The 11,121-nt window shown below is 46.8% G+C and overlaps 2 protein-coding genes and 13 non-coding genes across 15 annotated transcripts in view; 5 read left to right on the top strand and 10 right to left on the bottom strand.

Moving 5' to 3' along the window:
* Positions 1–11,121, top strand: part of LOC137491225 (uncharacterized) — a 481,743-nt gene that overhangs the window by 182,981 nt on the left and 287,641 nt on the right. The gene's annotated exons all lie outside the window — the stretch shown is intronic.
* The window catches only part of LOC137490924 (uncharacterized), a 671,652-nt gene that overhangs the window by 625,271 nt on the left and 35,260 nt on the right, over positions 1–11,121 (bottom strand). The gene's annotated exons all lie outside the window — the stretch shown is intronic.
* On the bottom strand, positions 35–107 carry trnav-cac (transfer RNA valine (anticodon CAC)). The gene has a single exon. It is a non-coding gene; the product is annotated as a tRNA-Val (tRNA).
* On the bottom strand, positions 213–285 carry trnav-aac (transfer RNA valine (anticodon AAC)). Its single transcript has one exon. It is a non-coding gene; the product is annotated as a tRNA-Val (tRNA).
* On the top strand, positions 1,617–1,699 carry trnal-cag (transfer RNA leucine (anticodon CAG)). Its single transcript has one exon. It is a non-coding gene; the product is annotated as a tRNA-Leu (tRNA).
* On the bottom strand, positions 2,777–2,849 carry trnav-cac (transfer RNA valine (anticodon CAC)). Its single transcript has one exon. It is a non-coding gene; the product is annotated as a tRNA-Val (tRNA).
* trnav-aac (transfer RNA valine (anticodon AAC)) lies at positions 2,955–3,027 on the bottom strand. Its single transcript has one exon. It is a non-coding gene; the product is annotated as a tRNA-Val (tRNA).
* On the top strand, positions 4,359–4,441 carry trnal-cag (transfer RNA leucine (anticodon CAG)). The gene has a single exon. It is a non-coding gene; the product is annotated as a tRNA-Leu (tRNA).
* Positions 5,519–5,591, bottom strand: trnav-cac (transfer RNA valine (anticodon CAC)). The gene has a single exon. It is a non-coding gene; the product is annotated as a tRNA-Val (tRNA).
* trnav-aac (transfer RNA valine (anticodon AAC)) lies at positions 5,697–5,769 on the bottom strand. The gene has a single exon. It is a non-coding gene; the product is annotated as a tRNA-Val (tRNA).
* Positions 7,101–7,183, top strand: trnal-cag (transfer RNA leucine (anticodon CAG)). Its single transcript has one exon. It is a non-coding gene; the product is annotated as a tRNA-Leu (tRNA).
* Positions 8,261–8,333, bottom strand: trnav-cac (transfer RNA valine (anticodon CAC)). Its single transcript has one exon. It is a non-coding gene; the product is annotated as a tRNA-Val (tRNA).
* trnav-aac (transfer RNA valine (anticodon AAC)) lies at positions 8,439–8,511 on the bottom strand. The gene has a single exon. It is a non-coding gene; the product is annotated as a tRNA-Val (tRNA).
* On the top strand, positions 9,843–9,925 carry trnal-cag (transfer RNA leucine (anticodon CAG)). The gene has a single exon. It is a non-coding gene; the product is annotated as a tRNA-Leu (tRNA).
* Positions 11,003–11,075, bottom strand: trnav-cac (transfer RNA valine (anticodon CAC)). Its single transcript has one exon. It is a non-coding gene; the product is annotated as a tRNA-Val (tRNA).

Below are 11,121 nucleotides of genomic sequence, written 5' to 3'. Positions count from 1 at the left end.
GCCTGATTTGACAATTGTCATAAAAGACAGAGGTTGTTTCCGCCCAGTTTCGAACTGGGGACCTTTCGCGTGTGAGGCGAACGTGATAACCACTACACTACGGAAACCTTCAGGCAAATCGAGCTGATAACCCTTTTTGATTGGGTGCCTGTCGACGATCATTGCTGGTGCGGGCAGTGGATGCTATCATTTTCTCGCCAAAAGAAGAGCACTGTTTCTGCTCGGTTTCGAACCGAGGACCTTTCGCGTGTTAGGCGAACGTGATGACCACTACACTACAGAAACCCCACAAGTGCTTTCACCAGCGAAGTTAGGCCTGCAAGGATAAAACAAGGCGTACGCGCTGGTCAATCGAGCGGACAAAGCCAACTCAGCGTGACAAGCTCCCTGCAGGTATTAGGGCCAATTTACAATCCGGGCCCGACACAGCTGTACAGGTCCTTGCGAAATGTCCCCTTTCGTCACATTTGAAGCACCTGAATTCTGGGCGTTCCTTCATCACATTTTCTGAGCTCATGCATAGTCGACAGGTTTTTACCTGATTGGTGTGCATGACTCTAAAGTGCTGTGGCGCTTCCGCCGTCTCGATTTTGGTACTGTATGGTAAGGAGACCATCTCTTCCGGAAATCTGTTTTTTACAAACCTTGTTCCATCTTCTATGTTTGTGCCAGGATACAATCTTCTTTTAATTTTAGATATGGGGAAAACTCCCCGTCTCTCTAGCTTGCTTAAAATTTCTTCATTTGCTAGGTAAACAGGCAGATGCTTGAACGAAACAACATAGTCTCTGTTTTGTAACCTCCGTACTTCAGATTTCACTCCTTTAATTGTCAATCCATTGTCTATTAAAATTTCGGTGTCATCTTCAGTCTCCATTGTTACTTCATACTCCCTTTGTTTGTTTGGGTCTCACCGCCAGCATTCTTCCTTCTCCAATCAGCTCCGTGACTGCTTTGGTTATATCAAATCTTCTTGCATCTTTTACATTTTCTACTTCTACAGTTACTGTTGCTTCCTTTGTGCATACTCTTCTTTGTACCTCTTGCTTATCCTTACCTTTCTCACCTCTTCGTTGGCCGGGCTCTTCATTTTATTTATCTCTTTGTCTGTTGTCAAGTCCATTTTCTTTACCTCTCCGTCTATTATCCAGCCCATTTTCTTTATCCTTTCTTGCAAGTCCCTCCATTTCCATGTCGTTGCCGGGGATTCTGTCCATGATTAAAAATAAAACACACTACATAACCACCCTTCAGTCAGCAAAATGCTGCTGTTAGGTGGTTTTTAAAGACAAAAAGAAAACAAACAAACAAAAACACTCAAGGTCAATAAACAAAAAGGTAGACAAACAAAATGGGGAGAGCCTTTCTCTCCTTACTGCTGCCAACTCACTTCCTGTTTGCTCTATAGCCCCCTCAGGGTGGTGTGGCCGTAAGCAATGACAGCTGTCAAGTGTTGGCTATTGAAACTAGGCGCAGCCCCAGGAGGCGAGCACAGATTAGCTGCCTGCAGCGCCAATGAGCTGGACAGCCGGAGCTGGGCAAGCTGTGAAGCACCAGATTCCATGTCACGGTACTGCGGTGTGGCTCCCAGGAGACAGCTCCTGCCAAGCTTGCATGTCAGGATGGCCGAGCGGTCTAAGGCGCTGCGTTCAGGTCGCAGTCTCCCCTGGAGGCGTGGGTTCGAATCCCACTTCTGACAAACCGAGCCTGCGGCAGTGCGCTCAGGCAGAATTCTTTAACTCTCTGCCCCCATGTCCGAATGATACAGTAGCACTGACAAAGTGCCGCATCACGCGGGCTTTAATGCAAGTGCACTGAAAGGGGATCAAAAGAATTGTCCTGGGATGGTGTTGCTTTTTAAGGTTTGCAGGGCATTTTTTTCGTCAAATCCTCGTACAACGTCAAGTCATGACATTTGACAGATCCATGCCCTTGTATCGTGGATCATCCAGTGAGCAGAGAGCCAATTGAGAATGTGCGTAAAAGCAAATCTGAATGTTTCCGCCCAGTGGCTAACAGGAGACCCTCCGCTTGTAAAGCCATCGTGATAACCACAGGAGCCTCCGGTTAGGGTGAGAGCACTGTCTTGTGGTGCCAGCGCAGAGAGACGGAAAGTCACTTTCCACAATGTTTTCATTCAATGTTCTACGCTGGTGGAATCACCTTCCCATTCCCACTCGGATTACGGATACACCGGTGTCCTTCAAACGACAGCTAACACCCATCTCTTCAGAGTACACCCGAACCCCGGTGAATATCCCTCTCCCTAAAGAAAACGAAACTCCTACTCCAGCACTAAATTCTCTGAGCACAAAACAAATTACTTGGAATAAATAGCCCTTTTTCGTATGCATTGCCTCGTCTTGTTGAATACCTCCACTATTGTATGTCGCTTTGGACAAAAGTGTCCGCTAATTGTATGCTTCCGCCCAGTTTCGAACAGGAGACCTTTAGCGTGTAATGCAAACATGATAAACACTACACTACGGAAACCAATAGGCCAGTGCTGCTTCAAGTATTTATAGTCTTTTTTTATAGAGCTGTCTTGTACGGTCTGCACCGTGAAGGGCCAGCAAACGCACTGGCCACCTGCTCATGCACAACACAAAGCTAAAAGAAATCAGATTCTACGCAAGTTTGCGACACCGCGAGGGGCGGTAAAGACTGAGCTGAATTCAAACTTCTAGCCTCACACCGCTCTGCAGAAAGAATGTTTTCAGTGAACCTCAGTACTCAACAGAAGCCTGATTTGACAATTGTCATAAAAGCCAGAGGTTGTTTCCGCCCAGTTTCGAACTGGGGACCTTTCGCGTGTGAGGCGAACGTGATAACCACTACACTACGGAAACCTTCAGGCAAATCGAGCTGATAACCCTTTTTGATTGGGTGCCTGTCGACGATCATTGCTGGTGCGGGCAGTGGATGCTATCATTTTCTCGCCAAAAGAAGAGCACTGTTTCTGCTCGGTTTCGAACCGAGGACCTTTCGCGTGTTAGGCGAACGTGATGACCACTACACTACAGAAACCCCACAAGTGCTTTCACCAGCGAAGTTAGGCCTGCAAGGATAAAACAAGGCGTACGCGCTGGTCAATCGAGCGGACAAAGCCAACTCAGCGTGACAAGCTCCCTGCAGGTATTAGGGCCAATTTACAATCCGGGCCCGACACAGCTGTACAGGTCCTTGCGAAATGTCCCCTTTCGTCACATTTGAAGCACCTGAATTCTGGGCGTTCCTTCATCACATTTTCTGAGCTCATGCATAGTCGACAGGTTTTTACCTGATTGGTGTGCATGACTCTAAAGTGCTGTGGCGCTTCCGCCGTCTCGATTTTGGTACTGTATGGTAAGGAGACCATCTCTTCCGGAAATCTGTTTTTTACAAACCTTGTTCCATCTTCTATGTTTGTGCCAGGATACAATCTTCTTTTAATTTTAGATATGGGGAAAACTCCCCGTCTCTCTAGCTTGCTTAAAATTTCTTCATTTGCTAGGTAAACAGGCAGATGCTTGAACGAAACAACATAGTCTCTGTTTTGTAACCTCCGTACTTCAGATTTCACTCCTTTAATTGTCAATCCATTGTCTATTAAAATTTCGGTGTCATCTTCAGTCTCCATTGTTACTTCATACTCCCTTTGTTTGTTTGGGTCTCACCGCCAGCATTCTTCCTTCTCCAATCAGCTCCGTGACTGCTTTGGTTATATCAAATCTTCTTGCATCTTTTACATTTTCTACTTCTACAGTTACTGTTGCTTCCTTTGTGCATACTCTTCTTTGTACCTCTTGCTTATCCTTACCTTTCTCACCTCTTCGTTGGCCGGGCTCTTCATTTTATTTATCTCTTTGTCTGTTGTCAAGTCCATTTTCTTTACCTCTCCGTCTATTATCCAGCCCATTTTCTTTATCCTTTCTTGCAAGTCCCTCCATTTCCATGTCGTTGCCGGGGATTCTGTCCATGATTAAAAATAAAACACACTACATAACCACCCTTCAGTCAGCAAAATGCTGCTGTTAGGTGGTTTTTAAAGACAAAAAGAAAACAAACAAACAAAAACACTCAAGGTCAATAAACAAAAAGGTAGACAAACAAAATGGGGAGAGCCTTTCTCTCCTTACTGCTGCCAACTCACTTCCTGTTTGCTCTATAGCCCCCTCAGGGTGGTGTGGCCGTAAGCAATGACAGCTGTCAAGTGTTGGCTATTGAAACTAGGCGCAGCCCCAGGAGGCGAGCACAGATTAGCTGCCTGCAGCGCCAATGAGCTGGACAGCCGGAGCTGGGCAAGCTGTGAAGCACCAGATTCCATGTCACGGTACTGCGGTGTGGCTCCCAGGAGACAGCTCCTGCCAAGCTTGCATGTCAGGATGGCCGAGCGGTCTAAGGCGCTGCGTTCAGGTCGCAGTCTCCCCTGGAGGCGTGGGTTCGAATCCCACTTCTGACAAACCGAGCCTGCGGCAGTGCGCTCAGGCAGAATTCTTTAACTCTCTGCCCCCATGTCCGAATGATACAGTAGCACTGACAAAGTGCCGCATCACGCGGGCTTTAATGCAAGTGCACTGAAAGGGGATCAAAAGAATTGTCCTGGGATGGTGTTGCTTTTTAAGGTTTGCAGGGCATTTTTTTCGTCAAATCCTCGTACAACGTCAAGTCATGACATTTGACAGATCCATGCCCTTGTATCGTGGATCATCCAGTGAGCAGAGAGCCAATTGAGAATGTGCGTAAAAGCAAATCTGAATGTTTCCGCCCAGTGGCTAACAGGAGACCCTCCGCTTGTAAAGCCATCGTGATAACCACAGGAGCCTCCGGTTAGGGTGAGAGCACTGTCTTGTGGTGCCAGCGCAGAGAGACGGAAAGTCACTTTCCACAATGTTTTCATTCAATGTTCTACGCTGGTGGAATCACCTTCCCATTCCCACTCGGATTACGGATACACCGGTGTCCTTCAAACGACAGCTAACACCCATCTCTTCAGAGTACACCCGAACCCCGGTGAATATCCCTCTCCCTAAAGAAAACGAAACTCCTACTCCAGCACTAAATTCTCTGAGCACAAAACAAATTACTTGGAATAAATAGCCCTTTTTCGTATGCATTGCCTCGTCTTGTTGAATACCTCCACTATTGTATGTCGCTTTGGACAAAAGTGTCCGCTAATTGTATGCTTCCGCCCAGTTTCGAACAGGAGACCTTTAGCGTGTAATGCAAACATGATAAACACTACACTACGGAAACCAATAGGCCAGTGCTGCTTCAAGTATTTATAGTCTTTTTTTATAGAGCTGTCTTGTACGGTCTGCACCGTGAAGGGCCAGCAAACGCACTGGCCACCTGCTCATGCACAACACAAAGCTAAAAGAAATCAGATTCTACGCAAGTTTGCGACACCGCGAGGGGCGGTAAAGACTGAGCTGAATTCAAACTTCTAGCCTCACACCGCTCTGCAGAAAGAATGTTTTCAGTGAACCTCAGTACTCAACAGAAGCCTGATTTGACAATTGTCATAAAAGCCAGAGGTTGTTTCCGCCCAGTTTCGAACTGGGGACCTTTCGCGTGTGAGGCGAACGTGATAACCACTACACTACGGAAACCTTCAGGCAAATCGAGCTGATAACCCTTTTTGATTGGGTGCCTGTCGACGATCATTGCTGGTGCGGGCAGTGGATGCTATCATTTTCTCGCCAAAAGAAGAGCACTGTTTCTGCTCGGTTTCGAACCGAGGACCTTTCGCGTGTTAGGCGAACGTGATGACCACTACACTACAGAAACCCCACAAGTGCTTTCACCAGCGAAGTTAGGCCTGCAAGGATAAAACAAGGCGTACGCGCTGGTCAATCGAGCGGACAAAGCCAACTCAGCGTGACAAGCTCCCTGCAGGTATTAGGGCCAATTTACAATCCGGGCCCGACACAGCTGTACAGGTCCTTGCGAAATGTCCCCTTTCGTCACATTTGAAGCACCTGAATTCTGGGCGTTCCTTCATCACATTTTCTGAGCTCATGCATAGTCGACAGGTTTTTACCTGATTGGTGTGCATGACTCTAAAGTGCTGTGGCGCTTCCGCCGTCTCGATTTTGGTACTGTATGGTAAGGAGACCATCTCTTCCGGAAATCTGTTTTTTACAAACCTTGTTCCATCTTCTATGTTTGTGCCAGGATACAATCTTCTTTTAATTTTAGATATGGGGAAAACTCCCCGTCTCTCTAGCTTGCTTAAAATTTCTTCATTTGCTAGGTAAACAGGCAGATGCTTGAACGAAACAACATAGTCTCTGTTTTGTAACCTCCGTACTTCAGATTTCACTCCTTTAATTGTCAATCCATTGTCTATTAAAATTTCGGTGTCATCTTCAGTCTCCATTGTTACTTCATACTCCCTTTGTTTGTTTGGGTCTCACCGCCAGCATTCTTCCTTCTCCAATCAGCTCCGTGACTGCTTTGGTTATATCAAATCTTCTTGCATCTTTTACATTTTCTACTTCTACAGTTACTGTTGCTTCCTTTGTGCATACTCTTCTTTGTACCTCTTGCTTATCCTTACCTTTCTCACCTCTTCGTTGGCCGGGCTCTTCATTTTATTTATCTCTTTGTCTGTTGTCAAGTCCATTTTCTTTACCTCTCCGTCTATTATCCAGCCCATTTTCTTTATCCTTTCTTGCAAGTCCCTCCATTTCCATGTCGTTGCCGGGGATTCTGTCCATGATTAAAAATAAAACACACTACATAACCACCCTTCAGTCAGCAAAATGCTGCTGTTAGGTGGTTTTTAAAGACAAAAAGAAAACAAACAAACAAAAACACTCAAGGTCAATAAACAAAAAGGTAGACAAACAAAATGGGGAGAGCCTTTCTCTCCTTACTGCTGCCAACTCACTTCCTGTTTGCTCTATAGCCCCCTCAGGGTGGTGTGGCCGTAAGCAATGACAGCTGTCAAGTGTTGGCTATTGAAACTAGGCGCAGCCCCAGGAGGCGAGCACAGATTAGCTGCCTGCAGCGCCAATGAGCTGGACAGCCGGAGCTGGGCAAGCTGTGAAGCACCAGATTCCATGTCACGGTACTGCGGTGTGGCTCCCAGGAGACAGCTCCTGCCAAGCTTGCATGTCAGGATGGCCGAGCGGTCTAAGGCGCTGCGTTCAGGTCGCAGTCTCCCCTGGAGGCGTGGGTTCGAATCCCACTTCTGACAAACCGAGCCTGCGGCAGTGCGCTCAGGCAGAATTCTTTAACTCTCTGCCCCCATGTCCGAATGATACAGTAGCACTGACAAAGTGCCGCATCACGCGGGCTTTAATGCAAGTGCACTGAAAGGGGATCAAAAGAATTGTCCTGGGATGGTGTTGCTTTTTAAGGTTTGCAGGGCATTTTTTTCGTCAAATCCTCGTACAACGTCAAGTCATGACATTTGACAGATCCATGCCCTTGTATCGTGGATCATCCAGTGAGCAGAGAGCCAATTGAGAATGTGCGTAAAAGCAAATCTGAATGTTTCCGCCCAGTGGCTAACAGGAGACCCTCCGCTTGTAAAGCCATCGTGATAACCACAGGAGCCTCCGGTTAGGGTGAGAGCACTGTCTTGTGGTGCCAGCGCAGAGAGACGGAAAGTCACTTTCCACAATGTTTTCATTCAATGTTCTACGCTGGTGGAATCACCTTCCCATTCCCACTCGGATTACGGATACACCGGTGTCCTTCAAACGACAGCTAACACCCATCTCTTCAGAGTACACCCGAACCCCGGTGAATATCCCTCTCCCTAAAGAAAACGAAACTCCTACTCCAGCACTAAATTCTCTGAGCACAAAACAAATTACTTGGAATAAATAGCCCTTTTTCGTATGCATTGCCTCGTCTTGTTGAATACCTCCACTATTGTATGTCGCTTTGGACAAAAGTGTCCGCTAATTGTATGCTTCCGCCCAGTTTCGAACAGGAGACCTTTAGCGTGTAATGCAAACATGATAAACACTACACTACGGAAACCAATAGGCCAGTGCTGCTTCAAGTATTTATAGTCTTTTTTTATAGAGCTGTCTTGTACGGTCTGCACCGTGAAGGGCCAGCAAACGCACTGGCCACCTGCTCATGCACAACACAAAGCTAAAAGAAATCAGATTCTACGCAAGTTTGCGACACCGCGAGGGGCGGTAAAGACTGAGCTGAATTCAAACTTCTAGCCTCACACCGCTCTGCAGAAAGAATGTTTTCAGTGAACCTCAGTACTCAACAGAAGCCTGATTTGACAATTGTCATAAAAGACAGAGGTTGTTTCCGCCCAGTTTCGAACTGGGGACCTTTCGCGTGTGAGGCGAACGTGATAACCACTACACTACGGAAACCTTCAGGCAAATCGAGCTGATAACCCTTTTTGATTGGGTGCCTGTCGACGATCATTGCTGGTGCGGGCAGTGGATGCTATCATTTTCTCGCCAAAAGAAGAGCACTGTTTCTGCTCGGTTTCGAACCGAGGACCTTTCGCGTGTTAGGCGAACGTGATGACCACTACACTACAGAAACCCCACAAGTGCTTTCACCAGCGAAGTTAGGCCTGCAAGGATAAAACAAGGCGTACGCGCTGGTCAATCGAGCGGACAAAGCCAACTCAGCGTGACAAGCTCCCTGCAGGTATTAGGGCCAATTTACAATCCGGGCCCGACACAGCTGTACAGGTCCTTGCGAAATGTCCCCTTTCGTCACATTTGAAGCACCTGAATTCTGGGCGTTCCTTCATCACATTTTCTGAGCTCATGCATAGTCGACAGGTTTTTACCTGATTGGTGTGCATGACTCTAAAGTGCTGTGGCGCTTCCGCCGTCTCGATTTTGGTACTGTATGGTAAGGAGACCATCTCTTCCGGAAATCTGTTTTTTACAAACCTTGTTCCATCTTCTATGTTTGTGCCAGGATACAATCTTCTTTTAATTTTAGATATGGGGAAAACTCCCCGTCTCTCTAGCTTGCTTAAAATTTCTTCATTTGCTAGGTAAACAGGCAGATGCTTGAACGAAACAACATAGTCTCTGTTTTGTAACCTCCGTACTTCAGATTTCACTCCTTTAATTGTCAATCCATTGTCTATTAAAATTTCGGTGTCATCTTCAGTCTCCATTGTTACTTCATACTCCCTTTGTTTGTTTGGGTCTCACCGCCAGCATTCTTCCTTCTCCAATCAGCTCCGTGACTGCTTTGGTTATATCAAATCTTCTTGCATCTTTTACATTTTCTACTTCTACAGTTACTGTTGCTTCCTTTGTGCATACTCTTCTTTGTACCTCTTGCTTATCCTTACCTTTCTCACCTCTTCGTTGGCCGGGCTCTTCATTTTATTTATCTCTTTGTCTGTTGTCAAGTCCATTTTCTTTACCTCTCCGTCTATTATCCAGCCCATTTTCTTTATCCTTTCTTGCAAGTCCCTCCATTTCCATGTCGTTGCCGGGGATTCTGTCCATGATTAAAAATAAAACACACTACATAACCACCCTTCAGTCAGCAAAATGCTGCTGTTAGGTGGTTTTTAAAGACAAAAAGAAAACAAACAAACAAAAACACTCAAGGTCAATAAACAAAAAGGTAGACAAACAAAATGGGGAGAGCCTTTCTCTCCTTACTGCTGCCAACTCACTTCCTGTTTGCTCTATAGCCCCCTCAGGGTGGTGTGGCCGTAAGCAATGACAGCTGTCAAGTGTTGGCTATTGAAACTAGGCGCAGCCCCAGGAGGCGAGCACAGATTAGCTGCCTGCAGCGCCAATGAGCTGGACAGCCGGAGCTGGGCAAGCTGTGAAGCACCAGATTCCATGTCACGGTACTGCGGTGTGGCTCCCAGGAGACAGCTCCTGCCAAGCTTGCATGTCAGGATGGCCGAGCGGTCTAAGGCGCTGCGTTCAGGTCGCAGTCTCCCCTGGAGGCGTGGGTTCGAATCCCACTTCTGACAAACCGAGCCTGCGGCAGTGCGCTCAGGCAGAATTCTTTAACTCTCTGCCCCCATGTCCGAATGATACAGTAGCACTGACAAAGTGCCGCATCACGCGGGCTTTAATGCAAGTGCACTGAAAGGGGATCAAAAGAATTGTCCTGGGATGGTGTTGCTTTTTAAGGTTTGCAGGGCATTTTTTTCGTCAAATCCTCGTACAACGTCAAGTCATGACATTTGACAGATCCATGCCCTTGTATCGTGGATCATCCAGTGAGCAGAGAGCCAATTGAGAATGTGCGTAAAAGCAAATCTGAATGTTTCCGCCCAGTGGCTAACAGGAGACCCTCCGCTTGTAAAGCCATCGTGATAACCACAGGAGCCTCCGGTTAGGGTGAGAGCACTGTCTTGTGGTGCCAGCGCAGAGAGACGGAAAGTCACTTTCCACAATGTTTTCATTCAATGTTCTACGCTGGTGGAATCACCTTCCCATTCCCACTCGGATTACGGATACACCGGTGTCCTTCAAACGACAGCTAACACCCATCTCTTCAGAGTACACCCGAACCCCGGTGAATATCCCTCTCCCTAAAGAAAACGAAACTCCTACTCCAGCACTAAATTCTCTGAGCACAAAACAAATTACTTGGAATAAATAGCCCTTTTTCGTATGCATTGCCTCGTCTTGTTGAATACCTCCACTATTGTATGTCGCTTTGGACAAAAGTGTCCGCTAATTGTATGCTTCCGCCCAGTTTCGAACAGGAGACCTTTAGCGTGTAATGCAAACATGATAAACACTACACTACGGAAACCAATAGGCCAGTGCTGCTTCAAGTATTTATAGTCTTTTTTTATAGAGCTGTCTTGTACGGTCTGCACCGTGAAGGGCCAGCAAACGCACTGGCCACCTGCTCATGCACAACACAAAGCTAAAAGAAATCAGATTCTACGCAAGTTTGCGACACCGCGAGGGGCGGTAAAGACTGAGCTGAATTCAAACTTCTAGCCTCACACCGCTCTGCAGAAAGAATGTTTTCAGTGAACCTCAGTACTCAACAGAAGCCTGATTTGACAATTGTCATGAAAGCCAGAGGTTGTTTCCGCCCAGTTTCGAACTGGGGACCTTTCGCGTGTGAGGCGAACGTGATAACCACTACACTACGGAAACCTTCAGGCAAATCGAGCTGATAACCCTTTTTGATTGGGTGCCTGTC

The sequence above is a fragment of the Danio rerio genome, chromosome 4, assembly GCF_052040795.2.
Source record: "Danio rerio strain M-AB ecotype USA chromosome 4, GRCz13ab, whole genome shotgun sequence".
NCBI lineage: Eukaryota > Metazoa > Chordata > Actinopteri > Cypriniformes > Danionidae > Danio > Danio rerio.
Note: the sequence above shows the minus strand (reverse complement) of the source record. Positions and strands in the feature narration are given on the sequence as shown.